The sequence below is a fragment of the Lichenostomus cassidix genome, chromosome W (genome assembly GCF_008360975.1).
Source record: "Lichenostomus cassidix isolate B80296 chromosome W, HeHo_3.0, whole genome shotgun sequence".
Lineage (NCBI taxonomy): Eukaryota > Metazoa > Chordata > Aves > Passeriformes > Meliphagidae > Lichenostomus > Lichenostomus cassidix.
Genome location: NC_139510.1, coordinates 9,910,204 through 9,925,349, shown reverse-complemented (window position 1 = coordinate 9,925,349; position 15,146 = coordinate 9,910,204). Strand labels below are relative to the sequence as shown.

General features: G+C 46.0%; 1 long non-coding RNA gene and 1 pseudogene across 1 annotated transcript in view; both read left to right on the top strand.

The window, feature by feature from the left end:
• LOC146425468 (uncharacterized) overlaps positions 1 to 15,146 on the top strand; it is a 363,886-nt gene that overhangs the window by 163,903 nt on the left and 184,837 nt on the right. The window lies entirely within an intron of this gene.
• Positions 5,451 to 7,952, top strand: LOC146425471 (uncharacterized; annotated as a pseudogene).

Sequence of the window (15,146 nt, the reverse complement as noted above, 5' to 3'; positions counted from 1 at the left end):
AATCTACGTGCCTGACTGAAGGAAATCCTAACTCAGAGCCTGTATCCCAGATGGGAGTGCAGCCTAGAAGGAGAACTCATTGAGAGCAGCCCTGTGGAGAAGCTGCTCCAGGGTTCTGTGTTTCTCTGTACTCTGGCAGAGAGGCACAAAGTCCTGGAATGCTTTTGGCTGCCACCAGGCACACTGTGGGTAATGCCAAGTGCTAAGGGCAGTTTCTTTTGCGTTTTCTTGGCTTGTAGCAAATGACTCGGAAGTTTCTCATTCAGGTGAGATGATGATTTGCACACTTGATGTTGTAAAATTGATAAGATTTATAGAAAGTTTTCATTGATTGTCTCTCTGCCTGAATGATTCCTGTGCTTCTGGAAGACAATGGCAGCAATACTAACTGACTTTTTAAAATTTAACCCCTCTCAAATTCTTGTTAATAAAATCAGAACCCCCTGCACTTCTGGGGATCTGAAGGATCCCACTCTCCCGTGGCTGAACTTTTTTCCCTCCCTTTGACAGGGCATATTAAAAACGGCAATTGCTTGCAGTTGTTGACTTTGCCAGCAGGAATCTGAATACATCTCTGTATGATTCAGACTGAGTGGGAGGGGAAAAAAAGCCAACCCAGAACTGATGAAATGTTTCTTTTCAGCAATAGGAGGGCCTTACTTTTGGTTACGATTAGCAGCAAAAGGTTTAGCAGTTCCATCCCTGCCAGTAGAAAACAAATAATCTGCCCAAGAAAAAGTAGGGAAAATGCCATTTTAGGTTACTTGTCAGTGAGCCTGAAATCCCTATCTGCGGTGCTTGGGTTTGCACTTTTCAGTTCCAATATCTTATTTTTTTCTGTTTTCAACCAGAGTTTATTGAACTGGGTTGTACTGGTCTGTTCTTTATGTGAACTTTCAAGACCTGAGGAATTTTCTTTTTCCTTTTGTCTTTCTTCCTGTGTTAGAGAGAAGACAAGGGGGATACTCCCAGGAAGAAAAAAGAATGAAAAACCCAACAAAATAATTTCAGCCTCCAGCAAACAAAGACTCCAATAAATTGAAGTGAGTATGCAGCGGTGGGGTGTCAGAAAGATGTGTAAATCAAAGTCTTTCTTCAGATGGCTAAGACGAAGAACTGTATCTCCCATCCTGATACTCAAGAGGTAGTTTCTAACATCATGTGCCTTCTGCAACTTCAAATGCTGCAGATTGGCCTTTACATGCTGGAAGCAAGCAGTGCAGAAAGCAGCTCTGTAGGTGTGGGTGGGTAAGGGTAGGGAGTCTTTCCCTTCTGACATCTTCTTCAAGCCCAGAGGCATTGGGGCTGATGTGGAGTTGGGGGAAGGGATATTCCAACTGCCGTGGGAATGGAAGAGCTTTAATTCTGGAGTTCCTTCCTCCCTTTTTCTCAGGGAAAATGAGCAGCTTAGTCATGTGCTGGCTTTTGGGGTGGGAAGGATCGGAGGTGTTTTTGAGGAGAGAGGGCTCTTGATCAGGTTGGGGATGGTGCTGTGCTCTGTGTCAAATAGTCCTCTGTGCAGCATCAGCTGTGCCAAGACAGAGACACTGGAGAGCATGTGTGCAGGGAGTAGAGACCAAAGCATGGGAGAAGTGGGTGCTGAAAGAGGGCAGGGCAATGTCCCGTGCATAGCGGAGTCAGGCAAGAAGTGCAGCATCACACCTGCACCTTCTCACTAGGTTTCACTTCATTTCCTCCTCCTCTGATGCTGCAATCCATGAGCTGGGATTCATTGCTTGGTGTGTTCTTGGAAACTTTGAGAAGCTGACTAAAACTTATGTCAATGAGCAGTGGTGAAACAAGGTTGAGAGCCATTTGGTTCTGCTTATTGCTGCCAGAGTGCCCAGAATGCACCCAGACTGCTTGTTTCTACTTCATCAAGCACCTGGCAGCACTTGCACTGTGGGGCACAAGGTGCAGCGAGAAGGAGAGAAAAGCAGCTTGCCACAGCTTCAGGCGTGCAGATCTCAAGCAGCTGGAGCTGTCCCAGAAGGAAGCAGAAGAGAAGGCGTTCTTCCTGTACCCCCTTCTGCTCTGCAGCCTTGCCCAGCTGCAGAGAGCTGTTCGCGGCTTTCTCGCCCAAAAGAGCGCTTTAGCGCTGGAGAAGCTCTCCGGCTCTCCAGCTGCGCGCAGAAGGCGTACAAACAAGCCGCACAGCACACTGCTGGAGTGTTCCTTGAGAACTTTGCCCAAGTGCACCAGAAAGCTGCTTTGCACCCAGAATGTGCCCAGAATGCTTGTTTCTGCTTCAGCAAGTGTCAGAGACTGAAATAGTTCATGCCTCAAACATTGATATAAAGTTTTGCTCATTATAACAAAAAGTGTATAAAGAAGCTACAATCAAAGAAGCCTCCCTGAAGATACCTGACTGGGACTTTGGACTGAAAGTCAAACTGCTGAGATTAGATAAAGGGAAACCCTATTGTTCAGTCATCTCAGGCTGAGGGAAAGGTATGCATCCACAAAGGCCAAACCTCAGCTGCACTGAGAATCATCCCTGGCTGAGTTTGGGGTGGGGGCAGAGCACAGCTCACAGAAGCCAGGTTTGCACAGGCTTCCCCCCCAGCTGAGGGGGAGGAGGAGGAGGTTTGGGGTGTGTGGTGTAACCTCTGGTCTGAGCCAATGAACACCCATCCTCCATTACACATACTGGCCCAGCTGTGGAAACCTCCAACCCCACAGACCACATCCACGGGACTTCCACGTGAGAGGCAGCTGAGGGGGAGTCACAATCCAGCAAAGACCCCCCCAAAGCGCTAGGCCTTGCACCACAGGACTGCACGTGATGCAAGCAGAGTTTGCTGCTAGAGGCTGCCCCCTCCCCTGGGGGGACATGCCTGGACATTGCCACCTGGCCTGTGTATTAACCCATGGCATTCTGTGCTTTTTGGGGGGACCATCACCACCAAGAAGACCAGCTGGAGAGGATCAACACAACATCTTTGGGATCCACAGATGGTGATATTTTCTTTCTCCCTCTTTCTGTCCCCCCCACCTCTTTTCCTACTTCTCTTTTCCTCCCTCTCTCATATTTTCTATCAAATAAAACCCATACTATTGACTGGCATATGGTCTTGTTTGCACCTTAATTCGGGCAGAGGTATTTCCAAAGAACCTTAATAATTGGACCATAACAGCCTCCTGAGGTAGATGTCTCTCTTTTCAGTTCACGTTCCCGGGCTGCTAAGGAGGAGGTGGGTTTCCTATCCCACTTTCTCATGTCTTCCCCATGCTCCTGTAGGAAAAACCAGAGGTTACCTTGCTGAGTTTGTCTTCTTTCCCTGGCTGGGGGACGTCTACTCCTGATGGCAGAGACTCTTGTTGGTTCTGGCGAGTCAAGGTAAATTCCTTCTTTGAGCTCTTTCCTTAGTTTCTGGTGGCCCTCTTCAATCAAGCTCTGGACTTGCTCGGCCAGCTTTGTTTCTACCAATGAGACATGGGTGCGTAGTGGGGCAGTGACAGTGTCCTCGTAAATTTTCAGTTTGTTGACTAATGCACTCACCTTGTCCTCTCCTTCCCTCCACTGCAGTGTTGCCAGGTAACGAGAGTATATCTCTGGTTCGAGATGTGCAAATCTTAGCCACATTTGTGAGGTGCACTGGACACCATCGGTGCTCTTAGGGAATCTCTCGTCTTCTGAGAAAATGATCTCTAGCATGGCCAATTCCCTCAGGCATTGTATACCTTGTTCCATTGTGCTTCATTTTGCTCGGTACATCTGGAGGTCTTCTTTACAGAGGTATTTGTCCCGTACACTCACCAGCAATCTCCGCCAGAGGCTGAGAGTTTCCTGGGTTTTCCCAATCCCCTGGTCAACGACCACATCTCGAGATAGGGATCACAGCTGCCTGGCCTCACTTCCGTCCAGAATGGTGTCGTTAGCTGTGGTGTCTTAGGCGTCCTAGATGCGGAACAGCCAGGTCAGGATAGACTCATTCGCCTGACGGGTGAATTTCCTCCTTAGGTCCCGCAGCTCCCCCAGGGATAGAGAGCGATTGTTGATCTCCGGCTCTGTCTCTTCTGCTGGGTGCAATGGTCCTGCCGCATCCTCATCAGTCACTATGCGGGACTGATTTGCTCTTTGATTTCTTTTTCTGGATGGGGGCAACTGCTACCGGCATCCACTGTTTTGGTTTGGAGATGGTCTGTGTGGAGATGTCGACTGCTCTTTTGGTTCTTTTCTTCTTGGTGGCTGTTTGCGTGAACATGGTGCCTGCTGACTTGCTTCTTTTCTCCTCCTCCTCAAGAAAACACTGTACCATACCAAGTATTGTTCTGTTCCTCAGCATGATGTACATGGTGCTGGTCACAGAGAAAAAAGAAAACAGAACTGACAAGAAGATTATGCCATCCTTAACATCCAGAGAGAACGCAATATTGTAAAAAATGGCTGTGCCTGGCCTGAAATGCTGGAAGAAACTGCTCTCTCCTCCTACCCCCAGGGGCTGGGTGCAATTGCTGAGGAGGTCCCAGACGCAGCAGCTCAGATTAGGCCAGGCAGACAAAATGGAGTATATATTCTGAATGGCATTCATCACCTTGCAGGTTATCATGCAATAAGCATAGTAAACCAATAAAGCAATTCTCATGCCATTCCCTGGTCACAACAGGAGCAATACAACAGGCAGATAGTTTCCCATGTGCGCAAAAATATAGAGAGCAAGATACAGTACCCATATAGACAAGCTGAGCATCATGGTGAATAGATTTCTGCAATAAAGAATTATATTTCTGATTTTCCCTCAGGTCGGGCCCCACATTGGGCGCCAAAATATGTATTAGTTTGAAAACAAAACCAGTGGGGGATCGCAAGTCAGGATTATAATTTAATAGGAAAAATAAAAATAAATGTAATAATACAAGGAAAAGCACTGACAAAGTCAGATACAACCTGAAACTCTGTTAGGGTGGTGGTAGCAGTCCAAATGAAGTAGTTCAGTTGAAGCGGTGATCCTGTGGAAGGTCTGGTCTCCTCTTGAAGGTTCAGTGGTAGCTCTTGTCCTCTGGGAAGCCAGTAGACAGGGCTTCTTGAGCAGTTCCAAAGCTAGGTTATATTTAGGTGGGAATGCTTGGCTCCTCCCTCCTGGGTGGAGCATCTCACCATAGGATAAGATAAGTCCATGAGTCATGTGGTGGGTTCTGGATGGTCCATTGACTGTTATCAGGGGTGAGTCATAGCAGGAGATAACAGCTAATGCCCCACAGCTTGTGGTAATAGAATACTAAACACATCTATATTGTAACCTAAGACACAGGGTCAACCTGCTACAGTCATTTTGGCACCCAAACAGGGACGAGACAAAGGTGGTTTTATATATATATATATATATATTGCATGCTCTAGTAATTGTCAGCAGCAGTTCTCAAGTGCTCCTGTGGGGCATATGGACTTTGGTGGCCACACTGCTTATCTTTATTTTGCTTAGTGTGGGAATATTTTGAAACAAACAATGACTATGAATGAGTATAACTCCTTCTCTCTGCCTGGGGTGAATCTGAATATGGATGATATTTTACTGCAGGCTTCCATGGTCATTGCAAATCCTTATATAAGCTGCCTGACATTATTAATAACATAACCAGTACCGTCGCTACACTATGGAATTAATGGAATGTTTTATCATCCTGGTATAAGAGAAAACAACCTTTGGGTGAGGAGCTGTTAAAATCTCCTGAGGCACTCAGTTCCTGGGTGCAAAGGTGTGTGGAAGGATTTGGGCAGGTTCCTAGGGCGGTCAACACTTCCCACTACCTGGGACTTTACTCCTGAAGAGGTAAACAATCCTGACAAATGGGCCTGTTGACTGATAGAAGGATGTCTCGTTTACACCCACGAATGTGAGCAGCTTCTCTCCCTGTACTGGGGCCTGGCCTGGGCCAATCAAGCCTCTGTTCAATACTCCCAGAGGACTGTAGTGGAGGCAGGTACTCAAACTGTGAGGACACTGGCTGAGGCAGGGACACAGACCACAACAACTATGGCTGAAATAGGGACCCAGACCACAGCAACTACAGTAATTGCCCCAGTAGTGAAACCAAAAAAAATGGACAAGGCAAGTTTCAGGCCCATACCACCGATTAGTATGGGAGGAAGAAGAAGAGGAAGTAATAGTAGGAAAGGAGGGATTAGATCAAGAGGCAGGCCCTTCAGCAAAGAAATCAAAGGGAGTGAGGCAAGTCAAACAGGAAACTGAAGTTACTCAGTCCCTGACCACATCAGAACTTCGAGACTTGCGAAAAGGTTACAGCCGCCAGCCAGGCCAGCAGATTTCTGCATGGCTGCTGCAATGCTGGGATAATGGGGCTGATAGTCAGCAGTTAGAAGGCCATGAAGCCCAACAGCTGGGATCCATTGCTAAAGATCAAGAAACTGAAAGGGGAATTGGAAAGGAAGGAGCAATTTGCAGTCTCTGGAGATGGCTCCTCTCAAGCGTGAAGGCAAGATATCCATTTAAGGAATATCTTGTGAGATCCCCAGGGAAGTGGACCACTGCAGATGAAGGTATCCAGTACTTGAGAGAATTAGCAGTGCTGGAAGTTGTCTACAGTGATCTAAAGAATGATAGTATCTCTAAAGATCCAGAGGATGTCGCTTGTATGCTCACCATGTGGAGGAAGGTGGTTCAAGGCGCCCCTGCATCATATTCCGGCAGCTTGGTAGCACTGTACTACCCACAAATGGATACACCAGCTGTAGAGGTTGCATCCTCCTGGCTCCGAAATGTAGAAGAGATTTTAGGTATCTCCTCATCCCTACGAGCCAGTACCCCAACTTTTAGAGGCAGCCTGAGAGATCACTTCTCTCTGACCCCGATCAGAAGGAAGGGAAGCCCCAAGAACACTCCATGGAACACTCGACGTAACGAAATCTGGTTCTTTCTGAGTGAGCAGGGGGAGGACATAAGGAAGTGGGATGGTGAACCCACCTCTAAGCTGGAAGCCCGTGTCCGTGAACTGAGAGGGAAGAGAGCTGTTGAGAAAGGGCCACCCAAGAAGACTGTCAGTGTAGTTGCTGCAGAGAGACCAGAAGGCAATCAGCAATCTCCCAGATATAAGAGAACTCCCATTCCCTACAACCCTGATGAGGGAACTTCTGGTCTGGCATCGCAAAGGTCAGACAGTGAATACTCTGACCAGGAACAGGAATAGAGGGTCCCTGCCTCTGGCCAGGGGGAGGAAAGGGATGACCGGGTATACTGGACTGTGTGAATTCGATGGCCTGGCACATCGGATCCACAGAAGTATAAAGCTTTAGTAGACACCAGTGCACAGTGTACACTGATGCCATCAAGGCACAAGAGTGCAGAACCTATCTGGATCTCTGGAGTGACGGGGATGCCAGGAGATGTCTGTATTAGAGGCTGAGGTGAGCTTAACAGGGGACAGATGGCAAAAGCACCCCATTGTGACTGCCCCAGAGGCACCGTATATCCTTGGCATCGACTACCTCAGAAGAGGGTACTTCAAGGATCCAAAATAGTATTGATGGGCTTTTGGTGTAGCTGCAGTGAATACAGAGGAGATCAAACAGTTATCCACCCTGCCTGGCCTCTCAGAAGATCCCTTCATTGTAGGATTGCTGCAGGTGGAAGACCAACAAGTACCTATTGCTACCAGGACAGTGCACTGGCGTCAGTATCACACCAAGACTCCGTAACTGATCCATGAACTAATTTGTCGACTGGAGAGCCAAGGAGTAATCAGCAGAACCCACTCACCCTTCAACAACCCCATATGGCCAGTGCGGAAATCAAATGGGGAATGGAGGTTGACAGTAGACTGTCATGGCCTGAATGGTCACACCACCTCTAAGTGCTGCTGTACCAGACATGTTGGACCTCCAATATGAGCTGGAGTCAAAAGCAGCTAAAGGGTATGCCACAATTGACATCACTAATGCATTTTTCTCAGTCCCTCTGGCAGCAGAGTGCAGACCACAATTTGCTTTCACCTGGAGGAGTGTCCAATACACCTGGAACCAACTGTCCCAGGGGTGGAAACACAGCCCCACCAATTGCCATGGCCTGATCCACCCTGTTCTGGAACAGGGTGGAGCTCCAGAACACTTACAATAAATTGATGATATCATTGTGGGGGCAATACAGCAGAAGAAGTTTTTGAGAAGGGAAAGGAAATAATCCAAAATCTTCTGAAAGCTGGACTTGCCGTAAGACAAAGTAAGGCAAAGGAACCTGCACAGGAGATCCAGTTCTTGGGAATAAAATAGCAGGATGGACACCATCATGTGTCTACAAAGGTGGTTGACAAAATTGCAACTATGTCTCCACCAGATAATAAGAAAGAAATACAAGCTTTCCCAGGCCTTGTGGGGTTCTGGAGAATGCACATTCCAGGTTATAGTCAGCTTGTAGGCCCCCTCTATTGAGTGACCTGGAAGAAGAACCACTTTGAGTGGGGCCTTGAGCAACAGCAGGCCTTTGAGCAGATCAAACGGGACATTGCTCATGTGGTAGTTCTTAGGCCTATTCAGACAGGACTAGCCATGCAAAACATCCTCTATACTGCAGCTGGGGAGCAGGGCCTCACCTGGAGCCCCTGGCAAAGGACCGCAGGAGAAACCCGAGGTTGACCATTAGGGTTTTGGAGCAGGAGTTATTGAGGATCAGAAGCCCACTATACTCCAACGGAAAAAGAGATACTAGCAGCTTATGAGGGAGTTTGAGCTGCCTCAGAAGTTGTTGGGACAGAAGTGTTTTGGCAGGACGTCCCCCCTCTCCTACTATCACATGGCTGGTGCATAAAGATAAACTCAGGTTGGGTCAAAAGCCCAAGAGAGTCTGGAGCCTCCCACACAGAATCCATATCTTAGTATGGAGAGCAGATATGGAAAGAGATGAAAAGAATAAATACGTAACCGAAAGCCACACTTTTACACTATAAAAGACACACGAATTATCATAGAGGCAGAAGCCTCCTACACGCACTCTGGAAATGTGCAAGGACTTCTCCCTGGAGTCTGGATGCAGGCTCTGCAGGTTACTTTCCTGGGAATTGTGTGAAAGGATTCTGAGCTATACTTCACCACCAAATTGGCATTGGTAAGATACATTTGGTTCTTAAATTATATTATTTCTTGCTAGCTGCAATAATAGGTACCTTTTCGTGTGCTGAATTCTCTCTACTAGTAGTAACTTTTATTTTATTCCTGTGTAGTATGTAGTTTTGTCCTAAGTCTTATGTCTGTTATTTTCTGTGTCTAATAAATGATAATTTATGTCATATAAGATCTAATTGGCCATTATTAAAGAACTTGCAAACAAGACCAGGTTTTGGGGTGCTGGCCATCCCAGTAAGAGCTACTGCCTGCTGCTAAAGGCTTAAGAAAAGGCAGAGATTTATCTAAGCTCCTGTCTCCATTCATAACAAGCGTGTCTCCTCTTGGTGCCACAGTTGCCCGTCTTACACTGGATGTTCAAAGGAAACATCCCGTCAACACATCATACAACCAGTGCTATATGGAGTTAGTGGGTAGCATTAATTACACAATGAGCCCGAATGGGAAAACCCAATTTCCCAGGAACTCTAGAAGAGATTCTGGATTGGCCAGAAGCCAGAGATTTTGGAGCATTGCCCGAGAAGGTGACTCGTGCCCAAGAAGCACCACCATATAACGAGTTACCAGAAAACGAAAGAGGCTATGCTTTATTTACTGATGGATCCTGCTGTGTGATAGGAAACCATCAAAGGTGGAAAGCTGCTGTGTGGATTCCCACAGGATAAGTCATTGAGGCTGCAGAAGGGGAAGATGAATCAAGCCAATTTGCAGAGGTGAAAGCCATTCAACGACCCCTAGAAATTTCCGAGCAAGAAAAGTCACCCATTCTTTATCTCTATACAGACTCCTGGATGGTGGGTAATGCCTTATGGGGGTGGCTGCAGCAGTGGAAAAAGAATAATTAGCAACACAGGGGTAAACCCATCTGGGCTGCTACATTGTGGCAGGATGTCACTGCACAGGTAGAAAACATGAATCTGAAAGTACATCATGTAGATGCACACATGCCTAGAAGTCGTGCCACAGAGGAACATCAAAACAATGAACAGGTAGATAAAGCCACCAAAATTGGGATAGCTCAGGCGGACCTAGATTGGGAAAGAAAGGGCGAGCTGTTTATAGCCCGATGGGCCCATGAAACATCAGGGCATCTTGGAAGGGATGCAACATACAGATGGGCTTGTGATCAAGGGGTGGACCTGACCATGGAGGCCATTACACAGGTTATCCACCAGCGTGAAACATGTGCTGCGATCAAGCGAGCCACACAAGTGAAGTCTCTCTGGAATAGAGGAAGGTGGCTGGGTTTCCAGTATGGTGAGGCCTGGCAGATTGATTACATTGGGCCATTGCCACAAACTCGCCAAGGCAAGTGTTATATCCTCACCATGGTAGAGGCAACAACTGGCTGGTTGGAAACATACCCAGTAAACCATGCCACGGCCCGAACATGATCTCAGGTCTTGAAAGACACATTTTGTGGCGACATGGAACCCCAGAAAGAATTGAGTCAGATAATGGGACTAATTTTAGGAATAATCTTATAAACTCCTGGGCAAAGAGACATGGCATCAAGTGGATATATCAGATTCCCTACCATCCACAGGCCTCTGGGAAGATTGAAAGGTATAATGGGCTGCTGAAAACTATTTTAAGGGCATTAGGTAAAGGAACATGGAAGCACTGGGATGCAAACTTAGCAGAAGCCACTTGGCTGGTCAACACGAGGGGATCTACTAACCATCCTGGTCGCACCCAAACTAAGCCCCTAGACACTGTGGAAGGAGACAAGGTCCCTGCATTGCATGTAGGGAAGTGGCTGGGGGAAGTCAGGGTGGATTTCTTCCCCCACGGGAAAAGTCAAGCCCATTTGTAGGATTGTTTGTGCCCAAGGGCCTGGGTGTACTTGGTGGGTAATGCGTGAGGATGGGGAGACCTGGTGTGTGCCTCAAGGAGATTTAACCTTGGGGTAGGAATAATCTATGGTATAAATTGTATGTTGCAGGAGGTAAAGCAGAAGGAGTGACATGAACTGACAAAGAAGGAATTTTACTAGGAGTTAGAAGAATGTGACAATGAGCCGATACGGTGTCAGTGCCCAACCATCAAGTGTACTACTTCTCTTGTCCTGACCCCTCATACTGCTGAAATGGAGACCTGGGGGGATGTGAAAGGACAGGCAATAGTAGTTAATAAAAAAAAATGTATGTTTGGGTGTAGTGATGCTTTAAGGATGTAGTTTAAGCTGTATGTGTGGGTAAGAAAGGATTTCAGTAATGAGAAATACATATAATGGAAGAATTGGAAGATATATAGATTCTATGGGATCTGAGTATCACATATATGGTATGGAATAAGGAATGGAGATTGTATTGGGTCTGACTGAGGTAAAGCTCACAGCCCTCCCAGTGCTGTGCTTTGCATTAGTAGCTGGAAGGGTGTTGATAACACACCAGTGTTTTGGCTACTACTGAGCAGCGCTGTCCCTCTGACATTCCTTACCCCATCAAGGGGAATGGGAGTGTTTCCTGGGAGGCGACACAACCAGGCCAGCTGACCCAAATCAACCAAAGGGATATTCCATACCATATGACATCAGCTCAGATATATAAGCTAAGAGAGAGCGGAGGAAGGGGAGGCATTCATGAGCTTTCAATGTTTGCTTTCCAGAGCATCTGTCACACATGCTGAAGCCCTGCTTCCCGGGAAGTGCCCAAACATCTCTGCTAATGGGAAGTAGAGACTGACCTTTTTTTCCCTTTAGCTTTTGTGCATGCAAATCTCTGCTTATTCCTTTTCTTTTACTGTAATAAAACTGCTTTATCTCACCCAGCTGGCTGTTCTCCATCTTACTCTCTCCCCTGTCCCAAAGGGAAAGGGCATGATAGAGCAACTTAGTGGGCACCTAGCACCCAGCTAGAGTCAACCTGCTACATGGTGTTAAAGAAACTAAACAATATGGAAGACCTCTTTGAAGAAGCAAAACTGATTTATTTAAAAAATGAGTGAATTATTAAAATTAAAACCAAGAATTATTGCTCAAGCCATATGATTTATGAGAAAGAAGAGGAGGGATTGTGATAAACACATATTATAGTGTTGGCTTTTGCAGATATTAAAATGGATGCTATGTGTTTTGCATTATAATATAATGTTGACTTTTGCAGAAGTAGCTTTGTTATGCAGACTTAGTTGTGAAATAATAGCTGATGATTTTAGTTTTGTGGCTAACTTGCAAAAATTGAAATAACTCAGACATAGTTGTGAAATAGCAGATATGGTTCTTTCAGAGTACTTGTGGTTAACTTGCAATAACTGAAATAACTAAACCGCCTGCTTGGTTGGATAACATCTGAGGAATGGGCGTGACGGAGACCCCTGCTACTGACACTTCGACTATCAACAACTGTCACCTGCTGAAACCTCGGTACATAGGGCCATTGTGGGTGTGACACACGACCCTCAAGACCACAACCAAGATGACTGCTCATGCTCTAAAAAGGCAGATCAGAGGAGGGGCCATGCTAAAAAGTTCCTGGAACATGCAAACTAGTTTGGGGAAATGTTTAAATATGTATAATAATTTATGAATATGTATTTGACTGATGCAATAGAAAGGGTATAAGGAGTGTTGCCACTGTTAGTGGATGTGCCTCTGGCTACGGCTATGCACCCAGTGCTTCTACTTTTGTTTTATTGCCTTTGTCCCCTATTGTCCTTTATTAAATTTTTCAAATTCCAACAGAAGAGTGGGTTTTCTTTCTCACAGCCAGATACTGATAGGTGAAAGAATCAATGGGAGGAACCATAAATTCCATAAGAATTCCACTAATTGACACAGACTGTTACTCACCTGAGGCTGTGCTAAATTCCTAGACTTAGAGAAGAAGAGTCACAAAGAAAAAGAAAGGGGTGGGGAATGCACATTAGAAGGGGGTTTGTATTAGGCAATTCAGGGAGTCTGTACCTCTCAAGTACCTCAGCCAATGGGTAATGAGAGAGGGAAATGCAGCCAGGAAATTAGGATTAAAAGGAGGATGCATCCTCTAGCAATTTGAGAGACCCCATGGAAAATTTTCCCAAAACCTCTCCCTTTATTAATGAATAAAGCTATGGGACTCCTCTGTCTCCTTTTTGGACGTGAATTGTTGGGGTGAGTGATACCACCTCAGGAACTGCTGAGGAGCTGAATGGTTCCAATACAGCAGAACTCCACTGGTGGAAGCCATCTTAGCCTCCCCCCTGGAGAACACGATGGTTCCTCCCCAAATTATGTAAATCCCCCCCAGCTGTAACCTAACCCCTGATCCCATGCCTTCCTCCTCCCATTGGTTGTGGTGTTCCCCCCGCCTCCTCTCCCCTGACCCTCCAGCCGCCCCTTTAAATGTAGACGGCTGGGGTGTCTCGTTCTCTTTCACCCCGGAACCCTTCAGAATAAACTCTGGAACCTCCGGCTGACTGAGCGCTCTGAATTCTTTGTCTTTGGTAACGCACGAGTTATCCAACTCCGTGGGTGAGTGAGAATATGTGCCTTACACCGGCACGGGTGTGAGAAGGGCTTTTCTGTACAGCACCAGGCAGTGCTGGCTGGAGTGATCTCTCAATAGCCATAGAGACACTTTCGGTAAACGCAGAGGCCTGGTTCCACCCCTCCTCCCCCTCTGCGTTAGTGAATGTCTGGTGTTTGTAGATTAATTTTCCTGACAACCATCTTGTCTTTGTCCACTGGGCCACATGGGCTGCTGTGGTGGCCGCCATCTTGAGAGGAGGGGGAAAATCTGCCATCTTGTTTTCTTTGTTCCCGGGGAAGGAGGTACATGACTCAGTACCTCTGTATCTAGTGGTTATTACTGTTATCTTGGTTGTTGCTAGCTTTTTTTTTCTTTTTAATAAACTATTATTTTTTCACTTATATATTTTTGCATTTGTCTCTCCTTATTGGTGAAAGGGGAGTGGTTAAAACTAAAGGGAGATAATTCATTTTGGAGTCTTTGCCCCATAAATTGCCTTAAACTAAGACGGTGACAAAGTTTGTTGGCAAGGTTCACTCTACTATTTACTAGGGGGTCAAATCACAGAGGAAAAGCAAAGAAAAATCTAAAACCAGTCAATCTAAAGCCAAAATCAACTAAAAAATTATCTACATGGAGGTTGGGGGTGGGGGGGGGAAGAAAAGAGTAAGGGTAGAAAAGTAATAAGGAAGACCTTCCTGTTGAGGCACAAGGTTCAGAGTAGACCCCCTCGCTAAACTGAGCCCCAGACTTGACCAACGGTTTAGGCCTAAGGGTTCAACAGTGCTTAAACTTAACAGCACTTAATAGCTTAAGTTAAACAATCTCACAAAAGTTTCATATAGAACTTACCACAGCACAACAGTAACTCACAGGCCTAACTTACAGATCTTAAGAATCTAGGAGAGTAACATTCATAGTACATTTGCTATAGCATATTCACACTTGCCCACACACAGATCTAAAGAGTATGTGCAAGGTATATCTGTGAAAAATTCCCCTCGGATTCAGTGAAGTACTCACATCAGTTTGAATTAAAGAATTCGGGTGACAAAACAAGTTTGTCAGTCAAAGCGCTTTATTTTTAGGCGGGCTGGGAGAGCCAGGGTTTATGGGCTCCCCAAAATGCTTTTCCACCCACTACAAATATCAGTGAGTTTATATAACAATTTTATAAAAAATTCCATACATTTGCGCACGGTTGCGGTTAGTATTTGATAAGCAAGTGGTTAGCTATACATTGCATCATCTTCCTATATTTTAAGCTAGTGTCCACACGCTGTTCAAGGGGATGGGTGTGTAGCTGGAGGTAGCCAGCCTCTCTTATTGCTCTAGCCAGAATCGGGTTTTTTCTAGCGGTTTGCCACTCTAAGCTCCTAATTGAAGCACTTAGTATTTGTTTATTCAAGCATTTGTGCTTAACTGTGATATCGATCTATGCTAATTACCTGTAATCAATTGTGTTAAATACCTGTAATTCATTATGTAAATTAAGACCCCTGTTTCAGGATGCCTTTGCATCTTCTCAATGGGCGAAGGGGTGAGCCTCCAGGACTGGGGGCATCAACCAAGGATTCCTTGTCCTCGTTTGCTGGTCCTCCATGTATAGCAAACTTGAG